The sequence below is a fragment of the Simochromis diagramma genome, unplaced genomic scaffold (assembly GCF_900408965.1).
Source record: "Simochromis diagramma unplaced genomic scaffold, fSimDia1.1 OVJJ01000361.1, whole genome shotgun sequence".
NCBI classification, from domain to species: domain Eukaryota; kingdom Metazoa; phylum Chordata; class Actinopteri; order Cichliformes; family Cichlidae; genus Simochromis; species Simochromis diagramma.
Genome location: NW_024386860.1, coordinates 9,980,583 through 9,994,466, shown reverse-complemented (window position 1 = coordinate 9,994,466; position 13,884 = coordinate 9,980,583). Strand labels below are relative to the sequence as shown.

At 40.0% G+C, this 13,884-nt stretch overlaps 1 long non-coding RNA gene across 2 annotated transcripts; it reads left to right on the top strand.

The window, feature by feature from the left end:
• The first annotated feature begins 9,957 nt into the window (after positions 1–9,957).
• On the top strand, positions 9,958–13,471 carry LOC120732659. Of its 2 annotated transcripts, XR_005695623.1 has the most exons (3): positions 9,958–10,132; positions 10,373–10,422; positions 12,196–13,471. It is a non-coding gene; the product is annotated as an uncharacterized LOC120732659 (long non-coding RNA). The 2 variants fall into 2 exon arrangements; XR_005695622.1 differs by having other exon boundaries at positions 9,958–10,422.
• The last annotated feature ends 413 nt before the right edge of the window (positions 13,472–13,884 follow it).

The window sequence follows — 13,884 nt, the reverse complement described above, 5'->3', positions numbered from 1 at the left end:
ATGTTATTCTTAACCCTTCTACTCTTTTATCAGCTGGAGGTTTCTGAGCTGTCTCCAGAGACAAAGCATTACCCACAGAGGCTATAAACAGGAAACAGCAGCGCTCTCTGGGTTTGTCTCATTGGAGTAAGACAACCTCATTTGGGAGAATGAGTGACACAACCCAGAACACACAAACCAAAGGTCCTAAGTATCTATTACGTATCAGGCTTTATTTACCTACTTGACACCTTAATCCTCCACTTGTTGACATGGCGAGTGGAAATTTACTCATGAGAGCATCGATCTAGCCTGAAAAAGTAATGGGATTCAGAAAGGAAATGCACATGGATGGGAGAAATACTTCATTGTTGCACTGAAGTCATGTGAAAGAGAGGAATTCTAGAGGAAATTTTGTGAATCACGATTACTGGAAAATAAGGAATTTATGCTTTTACTTCACTTCCTTGTGAATTTCAGGCAGCATGAGTTTTATTATCTTTTGACTCTCAGGACAATAACCCGAGTAAAAACAATGTCTATTAATCAGCAGGAAATGTTTCCTTGAAAGGTTACAAGTGTTTTTGGAAACCTGTGGAAAGTTGCTTCACGGATCACAATAATGTGCTTCGTTTGAATTATTTGTCCATGCCTCTCTTACAAACCCTAACTCTTCAGCCTCTATGACTTGAACAAACGCACGCCCACATTACAGATGAGGCTCATCCGAGTGGGAGTCTAACCTGACTGACTTGCAGCTGTGTCAGCAGGAAAACAAAAAAAGAAGGAGAAAGAAAGGAGGCAGGGGACTGAGAAGAGATAAGAAGAGGGTGTTTGTGTTGTCCCGCCCCTTCCTTCAGTCCCTGGTGTTCTGCTTGACACATGTTGAGTGTGTCTGGTCTTCATAATGCTTAGGTGTTTGATTGAATCAAGCCCTCCTCTGTCTTTGTATCTGCACTTTGTTCTGTAATGACTGAGTCGGCATATGCAGGTTACCGCTAATGGAGCCGATGGGAATGATCAAGTGCTCATAACTGACAGACGCCTGTCGACCTGATTTGAGACGGACTTTAGGACTGTCAGTCATCGGTAGATTTGAGACTCTGATATGTGAAGGGGGAAAGTTTGCTTGAGTGCATTCTTCCACAAACAAAAAGTAGGACAGCATGTTAAACACGCTGTAAATTTCTTAATAACTACTGATATTAAATCAACTTTAGAGATATGTAAGCCCTGCAGTAGACTGGCGTCTGTCTAAGGTTTACCACACCTATTGCCTAATGACAGCTTGGATGAGCTGTTATTAGGTAAGAGTGTGAAGTATGAAGATGTAATCAAAGTTGTTTACATCTTTATAGTTAATGCGATGTGTGATATTTCTTCATCAAACTTTGCACATTAGTAATCATTTTTCTCTCACCAAATAAAGCAGCAAATACCAAAAATGCAGTTCCTCTTGTGGCCCCTTGGTGGCTGGCAGATAATCTGAACCTCTGAGGCGCTGATGATTCTTGAAGTAGCTTTAGGAAGATTATTAAAAGCCCAAGGATTCTTTGCTTTGGTGAGTGAAATTCTAGTATTTTATTAATCTGTGACTTGGCAGAAAATATCAGGTATCTGTGTTGCAACCATACAGATTAACCCATTTTAGGTCAAATGTTTAGGTCAAACTACCATAACTTTTAAACAAATAAATAAATAAATAAATAAATTCTAACGGTTTCTAAAAGCAGCAACTTTTTACTTTCACTGAAAAGCATAGAGTCGCAGCTTTCAGGAAACGTTGGAATTCTTTTAATTAAGTAAATGGTTGACAAGTTGCGAAGGTTTAAAAAAACAAAAGTTGTGATCCTGGGTCATTTGACCCTGCAGTTTAAGTTTTCCTGTGTTTTTGTAATTTGGTATTATGTTTCCTGTTTAAGTCCTCTTTGACAGTCTTAAATTGATTCTATAGTACTTAGATTATTCTGTTTAGCTTTTTGATTATCAGATTCCCCCTTGTGTCTTTGCCCTCTGTGTCCGTGTGGCTGTGATTGTCTTTGTTGTGAGTTTGTGTGTCTTGCTTCCATCATGTTTCATTCTGTTCCTCCTTGCCTGTAATGTTTTCCATGTTTCCCCCGTCGTGTCTGTCTGCGCCTCTGTGCATGTGTTCCCATTACTTCCTGTTTCACTTTGGTAGTCTCCTGTCTGTGTGCGCCATGTTTTGCTTTGCTTCTCTTACTTTGAAGGCACCATGTCTCATGCGTTACGTTTAGCTTTGCGTCCTCTGTCTCGTTGTGTGTAATTTGCCCCAGCTGCATTCCCCATGAGTTTCCTGTCGCGTTTCCCTGTGTATTTAAGCCTTTTGTTTTCTTCTGTCCAGCGTCGTGATCTCCCTCCTGGCTGTGTGTCTCTCCCTGTATTCAGATTCTTAGGTTTTCCAGTTTAGTTTAACATCACCTTTTCCCAACAAATAAAGCTGTGTGTTTGAGTTCACATCTCGCCTTTGAGTCTGCATTTAGGTCCTATTCTGCCTCCGCTACACAGCTGACCAGTGACAAAAACGTTGTAAAACACCTTTCTAATGCCAGTGACAGATTAAACAAACGAAAAAGACCCCTACTAATTAGTGGTTCGATAATATTGAATCAATTGCACTTTGCTGTTTGACAGAAGCTATGAAATTATACTGTGAAACTGCTTAAACTGCAAAGCAAAACAGAAGACTGCAGCCAACCAAAGCCAATCAAAATTACTGACATGCCAGAAATGCATCCATCAGTGATCCATCAGGCAATTAAGTTAAACACTGTAAAACTCTGCATCAAAGAACAAAGAACGTTGCAGCGATTAGGCTTTAATTTGAACTAAAACATTAAAAGGGTACATTTGTTTTTCTGCTAAAATCAATCAAACTCTCGTTGGGATTTTTCATACGACAATCGAGAAAATCAAGATATGTAAATGACAAAACATAAACACAGCATTTGCTGAAGTGGAAACATTATTAAAGTGCTCACTCTGGCAAACGAGGAGAAACTGAGCCTGCTCCTACACAGACTCCCACTTTGTGCACTAATTTTATATCTGGTGGTGTTAGACTGTGCTAGGTGGAGGCTTTTGTTACATTCAGCCGAGCAGTAATGTGAGGACAACACATGAACCCAAATAAACCCCAGAAGCTTCCGTGGAAGATTTATCATTTAATAACATACACTTATATAAAAGACATGAAATTTCATGCTGGTAAATTATTCAGGTAACCTATTAAATAAGCTTTGTAACAGGGTGGAAAAAATCAACAAATTACTGATTAATAATATATCAAAGCAGCTGTTATTTATCTACTTTTACTTTATCTACTTTTACTGTGTCAAGTTTGATTCGTTGAGTGGCCAATAAAAGCACTCTGAGCAGCTTCAAATATTTACTGATTGTAAATTCTGTAAAACGCTGCTTTGACACATACACAGCAGGTCTACTTATAACTTTAATGGCCACGTATGTAATGTGGTGCTATGTTAGTTAAAGGGTTTGAGTTGGAGAGATTCAGCTTTGGCGAGAGCTCAGTAAAGCATGTTATGCACACTGGAGTGATCTTAGTTTGGACATTATCGTATTAGAGAAGCATCTTTGGATAGAAATGCATGACATTCGTGTGTGTCGGTTATCTTTTTTTCTAACACAAACGCAGAACTGTAAATGTGCATATTATGTGCACATTTGTGTTACCGTACAATATAATGACGATCACATGCATACCCACCAAGGAACACACACATGCACACACGCCACATCAGACAATCCCCTTGTTCTCTTCGATATTAGGGGCTGCGGTTCCCAAACAAGCATCATGACATGTTTCTTTGTTTCTCTGCCCCATCCCCCTTTTTTCTTATAGTCGCTGGTGTGGGGAAACTCAACCAACTCCACTTTTTGCTCCTATTCCAAAAGAACAACAATTGTTAGTTGTTTTCTGCCATCTTTCTTTCTCGTCTCTGTGGACCAAACACAAGACAATGGCTCATTCAGAAAAGGCCCTGTGAGTGTGGTCAAGTCAAAAGAAGGGTTTCAGTGTTAGTGCAGCAGTGATTGGACACATCTGGATGGCCTGGATTTTGCTAAACATTATGTTTTTTATACTCCAGAGTCCAACAGTTTGTTTTAAGGCTTAGCATTTTACACAAGCTATACCTTTAAGGTTCTGGTTTATTAATCATCTACTTTCCCTGTCCAGACTGAGTCACCTGTAGGCATTCCAGTCACAAGTCTATTTCTTCGCCCTTTAATCTAACATTTCCCCCCTTTATTTTTTGTTTTTGCACCAGACTAAGTTCCTGTTGTTTCCACATAGAAGTGTGTAGCAAATTACATCTTCACTTGGAATCCATCAGTGGGCAGGGCTGATTACAGAGAACTGTTTGTCTACTGTATTGTTCCCATGGTTGCCGAAGTGTCTGACTCTTCAGTGGGCATTGTTAGTGGCTGTGACTCAGATGGAAACCCAGCACAATGTTGTTTTAGAAGCTTTATCATGTGTGACTGTAGCACTTTATCTTTACGATCCCTGATGTGGTTGATGGTTAAATCTGCTGTAGTATGGGGCTCCGCGTGTTTTGTGGTCTTGTTTTTTTGTCTTGTTAGATGATGCTGAGCTGAGCTGCCAGATCCCCCCGAAGCATCTCTGTATTACCATTTAAAAGGAGAAAGCAAGAAACATTATATGCTATAGGCCACAAAAAACAGGCTAAGTTTAAATTCGGAAGTTTTTGCATCTGGGTATAATTTGCTAATTTTGTAGCTCCCTCAGGAATTAATACTGTCTTCATTTTTTTGATATTTATATCCTTATTTCTGCTCTGCAATCCTTCAGAATTCAGCCTAGTTTATGCCTGTATGCCCTCCCCTCTCTGCTCTTTACACATGGGGCTCTGTGGTTTTGGGTTTGGTCCAGAATACAACTCTGTGGTCAGCCACTACTTAGGAAGACTGAATGAAACAGGAGTTCAGTTTCCCTCTCCTCACAGTAGCACCTACCTAACATGTCATCACATTTATACAGACAGACAAGCATGAGCAAACTGTGGCTGAGTTAGCCCAGAATGAGACACTGGCCTGGAATAGAATGCCCCGGATCCTTGGGGGTTAGAGAAAACAGCTCCCCTGCTCTAATGCAATATTCAAATCGAGCCTGTGTCTGATGTTGCAGTGTGCCCAGCTGCTGCAAAGCTGTCCTTCCTTATCATTGTCCACGCTGAGTCACGCTCCCCACGCAGCCACTGCCTCCACAGCCTCTTGACATTCTTGGTTCTGCTCGAGGGCAGCAGGGGTGAACACGCATGTGAAAAGACGGGCAAATAGAAATGCATGCGCCCATGTGCTTGGAGAGCTGTAGATAAGTAAGAACATGGTCTATACAGCAACACATGCACATATTTGGACTCGTGCGGTCGTCTGGACAGAGTTAGATGTGTGGTTTTGGAAGATATTCAGTCTACGTGGTCATAACAAGAGTAAAAGTGATGAGCATATAGATCCATGTTTACATTTAAATCAACCTGTGCTTGCTGTTTTTCTCAATCACTTCGATGCACTTTGCACATCGAGAACATCTTTTCTGACCACCATTAATGCGCTTCTCAAAACAGTTAAGGCATTTCTTATAACAGATTCACATGTCCAAAAGATACTAAAATAATCAAAACACTTTTAACGTGTTCTAAGGAGCTTGGAAAGAGACGTCCCTCAAAGCATCAACGCAAATATGTAATCAGTCAGTTAGATGGCAGCATCTCAGCGCATTTAGACATGCACACATGATAATGATAATCTGCTGAATTGAAAGGTGACTTTGAACCTGGCATGGCTGTTGAGGTCAGAGTATCTACTGGAATTTTCCAGCACAACCATCCCTTTCTAGAAAAAGGTTCAAGAAAAGAGAAGAAAAATATACACAATAATAAATATATTATCAAGTTAGGTTTGCTGTTAACCAAATGTAGGTTACTCATGTTGGATTTGTAGTGATAGTTTTTAAAAGCATTAGTTAATTCATGTGCTGAGACAATGATTTCAATGTCTCCCTTCAGATCTACCCTCATTGTTATTTCATCAGCATAACAAATTAACCAGAGATGGCTGCAGATGATTTCATTATCACTCTTTTAAGCTCCTCTCCTGGATGGTCAAAAGCCCTAAAAATCACTCTTTATGAATACAATCATTTAAAGTAGCTTTGTTTCCCATGACAATAATCCCTCCATACCATACATGTTCAAACTGGAAAGTGAACAAGAAAAGTTAGTGTACAGGGGCCTCTACATATGGCAATGGAGTTCATATAACACTCTGTACACTCTTAGAAAATTGATAAATTACAATTCTTTGGCTAATTATATTTTTAAACAGTAAATAATGTTAATGATTGTCGGCCATGGAAAGTTTTTTTTCTTAGGCCTGTAATGCAGTGAAACCAAAGCTGTGTGTTTCTGAGAATGCTGTGTCATGACCTTGACTGATCTTTCTGGTCATGATATGCTTTCTACAATAAAACCACCACAATCACATTGATATCAGTTCCTGTGTCTGTTACAGTTAAGTGAAATTACATTCACTGTATTTGAATTTTTATTACAGTTACTTCAGCATGGAAGCAACTATTTAGAGCTCTCCTGCTTTTATGCGTCTTATTTGAAATAAATGGACAACATGCATTAATGCTCTGTGGTGATTCCCACATAATAACTGCTCAGGAAGCAGAATTCTGATCTATAGTGAAGTGGACAAAGATAGCCAGGAAGGATGTGGCTTGGCCTATGCTGTGCTGGCTCTTCCTGGCTCTGTCTATGTACTATATATGTTCACATGCAGGGTTACACTATTCCACATTCTCCCTAGCTCATAAAACAAGTCGTCACGTTGTATCAGTGAGTTTATAATTCAGTTTGAGCATGCCCCAATAAGTCCCACAGCTCCCTTAAATAGAAACTTTCAGAGAACTACAATACCTTCCTGCATATTTTATGAACAGCTATATTTTTGTCATTCCTGCACTGAAAATAGGGTAAAGATAAAGTTTGTGGTTCTGTCTGTACAATGAGCTGCTCCTTTTATAGACTTGACGGTCATTGTGTTTGTCTTCATGTGGTTTCAGCACAGGACACAGTGGCAGTGACCTCTGGAGCTGAGTCTTTACAGTGGCACTGTTTAAAACTGAGAACCTTTGCACTGATTAAAGAGGCTGATCGAGCATGGTGGCATATTTAGCAAAGAAACAGTAAATGACAGTTTACATAAGAGGAATGATATTTAGAAAGAAATATATGGTATCATGCTGCAGTGGCCCAAAAACCCAAGTCTGTATATGAGCGAGATACATTCAGTCATAAAAAGTATCATCACTATGTAAATTACAGCCTTTTCTAGCCACTCAGAAAGCATGTCATGTAGGGCAGGACTAAAACCAAATGCCTCTGGGAAAGGAGCGAGTGAAGCCAAGGCATTACACTGCTTTTCTGTGGTATGATACGACATAGCATAAAAAGTGTCCAAAGATATAAAATTTGCTTTTATTCCTGTCGAAGTTTTTGCATTATCAGCAAAAAGTGTTTACTTTACATGTTTACTTCAACTCACTAATTTAGTTCCAATTACAAGCTAACATTTGCAGCAGTACATATGCTAGTGTGTTAGGAAGCTTTAGTATATGCTCAGTCCTACCCAGTATCAGGTATCTAGGTGTTCAGTTGTCTTCTACACTCAGTCTGCATCAAACAACAACCTCAAGGACTGAAAAATGAAACTGAGAGTGACGAGTACTGCAGTTCCTCTATTGGCGATTTGAGACTGGCCTCATTTACTCCCTGGGATGGAAAATCTTTTGTTTTATAACTCATCCATCCCGATACTGGAATAAGGGGTGTGGCTAATTTAACTCATAGCTGTAACAATTTGGTGTCTACAACATCAAATTGGTGTTTCCAGGATTTTACAGAGCGGACCAAAAATGTAGCAGAAGTGGTTGGTCAGAAATATCTGATAAATCTAGAAAACTGATATACAAAACATGATTATCCAGCTCATGTGTAGCGCTGCATGCTATTGCAGATATATAATGTGAAAAGTGGAGCTTCATAAGAATATAAACACAACATTTTAATGGGCAGTTATTCTGCAAAGTGCTAAAAGTATTTAGAGTTTTTATTTTTACTTTAAGTAAAAATAATAATCTTACTTTAGTAGCTTAATAGTTTTAATAAGTTGTATATTCAAATATACTTAAAGTTCCTAAGGGAAATACTGTGGGTACATGAGTACATTTCCTGGGGGGTGACGGTCCGCCCTTCTAGTCATGCCCCTGGTCTGCCCCTGATCTGCAAGGTCTCGGCTAATTACAGTTACTGAAACTGACCTTTCCACCATGTTTGTTGGGCTTTTAGCAGCATTTTTAATGGAATTATCTGAATATCAAAACCTGACCGCATTTGCGCCACAATAAGTTTGTTCTTCAGTTTAGTGGATGATACTCTAGTATTGTATTACTCTGTTAATTAGCTCTAATTAAAGCAGATGTCTCAACCTTGCTGACCAAGGTTTCTGGTATTAGGCAATAAATTATGACTTCTGATACCATATAACAAACATGGAAACAGCCAACGAGTGGCTTCAAAATGCACATCCAAAACTATATAATGGCTGATGTCACAGTCAATGTTTTATACAGTCTAGGTCTACATCCCTTTGCATTCCATCAAGGTGGCACTGAAGCATGCTACTGCTGGCTGATCAGTCTTAAACTGGACCTATTAAGATTTCCTGTAACAGTGAGCAAATGTCAGTTTATATCAGACTGTTCTTATGCTCTGTTTCTGACTTTTTTTTCCCTACCCTTAGAGTTTTATGATGAGTTATCCTTTATATTGTTATCTCAAGCACAGAAAGAAGCCCCAGCCACTTGCTGTTCAAACCTTCTGTTTCAAATGGACAGCAAATAAACAGAAAGTTGGCTTGAAGCTAAAATTGCTTTTTTTTCACACAGTGGATGGACTGAGGGCCCAGTACAAGCAAAATAAGCAATGTATCCAACTGTGACTCATGCAAATCTACTCCAGGAGTGTCCAAGATTAAAAATAGGAAGCTGCAAATCAGCATATAAGTAACCCTCGAGGGGGTGAACATTTCAGGAATAGATGAATATAATTTTTTAACTATCCTGCCTTCATGTTTTAGTAACTCAGGGCTAAAGTTATAGAAATCATCTGTATTAGAAAAAAAAACTTTTACAGTGTGAAAAATTCATAATATTCTGAAACATCACGTTGAAGTTTTTAAATCTGCAACAGCACTTTTTTCCCCATTGGGAAATTTACATTCAGATGGGCTGAAGGCAACCCTAGGGCACATCTGCAGCCAATCAGAGCAGCTACCTGCATTTATTTAACACCAAATACATCGTCATGCTCACCTGTGTGAGCAACATAACCTTTCTAACAATGAAACTACTACAGGCAGCTGCAAAAACAACCATAGAGTAATAGTATGAAATTCACTCTATTATGTCTCTAGACCTCCTACTCACGTTCACTACTCTTAAACTCTCAGAATAGTCAGCACAGTGTGGTCATAATTGCACAGAATAAAAAGCTCCTAGTCCAAATGACTGGTTATTCTATTTAATAATACATGGAAGAAGAATTTCTTGTGGTGGTAAATTATACATGAAAACTCTGGCGGTGAATTACAGACCCACCATGCAAAGGTACATGCTGAAACAACGTTTTGTGACTGGCGGTAACCAGCTGAGAGGATGATTAGTGTTCATGCTTGGAGATTGTGAGTGCAAAGGTTGAGTTAAATCACTGTTAAACACAAACAAATTTGTGAGTGGAGTGAATATTTTTAAAGAGGAAAACTGACAATATTTATTTGATTAGACAAGGAAAATGAATGCATTTTTCTCTTACACCCTGTGTGTTCATGGTTTTCTCTTTTTCAGCCTTCAGAGCGCTGACGTACTGACAGCTCATATCGGAGCTGGCCTTGGCTCGTGCAGCCGGAGTAAGTGATTTACTACGTGTGTCACTCATCCTTGGCCTTTAAGATGAAGTCATAAGTCTAGCAGATGTTCACAGGCGAAACTGCACTTTGAAATCAGTGTGAGCCCTCTACAGGTCAAGTAAGAAACTCACTTTTATACTCGTGAACAAAACTTCCCTTATAAAATAAACCACAGGCACAAGATGATCCATCTGTATTCCTTAAATTCAACAGGATGCATTATCACTCAAGCACCCAGCCTTTATTAAATATGGCAAGTGCATTGTATAAGCAGTGGAATACTTAATTTTGCCGCCTGCTATGAGGTTCAAAGTGGTCCTCTCCCCCATCCCCCCTTTTCTATTCCGGGTGTTACCAGATGTGACCTGAGCAGAATCGCTGACTGAGCGCACCTTTCATGGAAATGAGGTAAGACTTATGATTTGCCCCAGAGCCAAAAGGTCTGCCTGGAACACAAAGAGAGGAGCGCTTTGGAAATGTTGAGCTGATAGTGCAGAGCAGAGTCTGCCTCTGGTGCACAGAAACCCTTTTATTAAAACAGTGTGTGGGGGGAAAATACAATGTGATTTTTCTCTTTTTGGGTAAGGCAGCACGCTTCACACCTGAAAGTGACATATAACTTACAGAAACATCATTATTCCAAATTCCCCAATTATTTTTCAAGCTCACGCTCATGTATCCTAACAGTTTTACCTGAAAGCTGTATCTGTATTCCTTGAATGATGTCGCCACCTTCAGTCGGACACTTGTACATGCACTGCTTTGCAGAAAATGCTGACATTGGGTTTCTGTGTCATTTGAAGGGGAGTAGAATGAGTCAAAACAGGTTTTTATTTTTAGATAAAACTGTATGATGAAATATATTCTCCATACTGGTAGTAATCACTGAAAGAAGAGAAATGAGTGAGCAGCAGAAGAGGCTAAATAGTTAAGTAATATTGGAAGGAAGAGGCCGAAGTTGGCCTCTAGTGCAGGGTTGTCAAACTCCAGTCATCGAGACCTACTGTCCTGCAGCTTTTAGATCAGGGGTCCCCAATTCCAGTCCACGAGGGCCGGTGTCCCTGCAGGTTTTAGGTGTGTTCTTGATCCATCACAGCTGATTTAAATGGATAAATTACCTTCTCAACATGTCTTGAAGTTCTCCAGAGGCCTGGTAATGAACTAATCATGTGATTCAGGTGTGTTGACCCAGGGTGAGATCTAAAACCTGCAGGGATACCGGCCCTCGCGGACTGGGATTGGGGACCCCTGTTTTAGATGCAACCTTGTTCCGACACACCTGAACCAAATACATGGCTTGTTACCAGGCCTTTGCCAAACTTGATGGGACGCTGAAGAGGTAATTCAACCATTTGATTCAGCTGTGTTGGAGTACGGACGCATCTAAAAGCTGCAGGACAGTAGCCGTCAAGGACTGGAGTTGGACACCCCTGCTCTAGTAAATCAACAAAAGATAGTGCCCGAAATTAGAGCTTGACTGGAATTTCAAAGAGAAACAGAACAATTAGAATTGCACATGAACAGCAAAATCATTTATGGTATACATGAAGGATTCTTGAAGAAGTGTAATCTGCATGAATAAAATTAAGCAGTATGCCAACTGGTGCTGTTTTAACACCAGTTTTTGTTGTTACGATTTTTAAAAAAAATTAAGTTTATGACATACCACTCAGAGAAACATACAGCACCAAGTCCTCAGTTAATGCGTGTTGTGACTCATCCTAGAAGAGATAATTTTGTTTCCTTTACCACAGCAGCACCTACAGGAGCAAAAGCACTCAGGGATGGGGCACTCATGCTGTGTCGAGCTACCAAATCGCTGATGTTTTGAAACACTCCTCCGGACTGTGGTTCCAAACGCACAAGTCACACGTGATCGAGGAGTTTCGACAGGTGGTTTACCTGCCGAAACTCCTCGATCACGTAATGTAGTATGTTTTTTGAACAATGACGGCAGTTCACTTCTAACCGCGAAACATCGTCGTGGTAACTTAAGCTGTGAACCTGCTGTTCCAGGGCAGGGCCCGTAGTTCAACATGCCCAGGGTATCTTTCCGTTATGCGGATTCACTTACCCCAACACCTGCAACCGAATTGCTGATTGTAGAAATTTAGAAATAAATCTAAAAAATAGAAACTCAAATAATAAAGCTGACCCTAATTATTTCTTATTGATCGTCAGGGAGACACGAGGACACTTTGACGCCGCTGTCTGCGCACGGAGCTCTCCGAGGGATCTTCCTGGAATTGTGACGCTGTTTTCGGAGAACTGATTGATCATAAAACGCTGAATTCCTTCCTACTTGTTGATCAGGCTAAACAACCTGCTCCGGAGCAGCTTATTTTCAGCATAAAGAGCAATTTGGCGATGTGCACAGATAAGAATTGAGATACCTGGACAAGGGAAAAGACGAAATATTTCGGTAACGCCAGGGTTAACCCTTGGTTTTGTGCACCACAATGGTGGTTCACCTCTTATCGAGGTAACAAACTAAAGCAGTTTCCACGCCTGCTTTATTGGGTTACTGTTGCTCACCTTTGATGTTAAAAGTGAATGTGAATGCAGTTTTGGGGCTCTAATGTGCAGCCGCCACCTCACATTTAACGTTATTGTGCCATAGCTTAATAAAGCAGACGTGCAAATCGCTTTAGCTTCTCAACAGTTCAAAGTCAAATTAATTTAACTGATTGACGAGATGTGGTATGTAAGGCAGAAAAAGTTAAACGTCCATGGGGCACAGTTATGTGCTCTGTGCCTTCAGTGCAGTGGCAGCCATCCAAAGTAAATCTTGTAATATGTTATCATTCATGTCAATTAAAATATCATATGTGAATTGTTCACTGACAGGTTTTAAAGTGTGCTGCATCAAAGCATCTAAACTTATTTTGTGATTTTTTTTTTCCTGTTATTTTTATTTTGTTTTTTGGCTAAAGGGTTCTTGTTTTCCTCCTCTTGGGCACCATGTCTCTCCTCTCTCTCCCTCCACCCTGTTATTGAGAGGTTGGAGAGAATCCACATTTGGTAACAGTATAACACACTGCTTAGTGATGTGAATCCATCATTATGGATGTGGGCAAACAGAGGGTGCCTTGGCTTTACTATGGATTTGACTTTGACTACATCTCCACTCTTACCTCTCCCCCTCTCTCTTTCTCTTTCCTGTCTTTATCCTGCTCTCTCTCCCTCTCTCCCTCTTTGTGCTGTCATGGAAAAAGATTTTACAACCAAATTGACTCTTATCAATTTATACTACTGACATTGAAATTAGAGGTAACCACCTTGCTTTCACCTGGATTTAGCTTTCCCCCTCTTCATTTAAATAAAAACAACATGACTAACAATGAGGGGGAAAGAATTACTATAGCTCAGGGTTTCCTTCTGTGCTTGGAAATGAACAATAAAGCCCAGAATAAGAAACTTTAACAAACTAAACAAATTAGCTAGTAATCTCTAGCAATCGAGCCTACGTTAGCTAACTTCCTTAACACTATCTAGTAAACAAAAAGCAGACACTTTTTGAGTCACAGCAGTTACCCTGTTTTAATGTAATCCAAACAGTTTGCAGTCTTTCTTGTTAATCTTTAACGTAAAGTTCCTTTTAAATCTGCACCACCGATTTGTGTCAGTTGTCTCTTCATCTCCTTTTTCCAACAGCAATGCAAATCTGATTTATTAACAGCAAACGTGGCTATCGAAGCATGCAAAGTCTGCTGTATCCTTTTTTTTAGGGGTGCTGTGGTGAAATTTAGAGGTGCTAGAGGACCCCCAATAAGGGTCTAAACTTGCCAATGCAGAAAATTCAGGGTTAACGCTGAAGTTACCTGGATTAGCCAAAAGCCTGCTTCATGGTACAGGCCTCAGGGCCTAGAT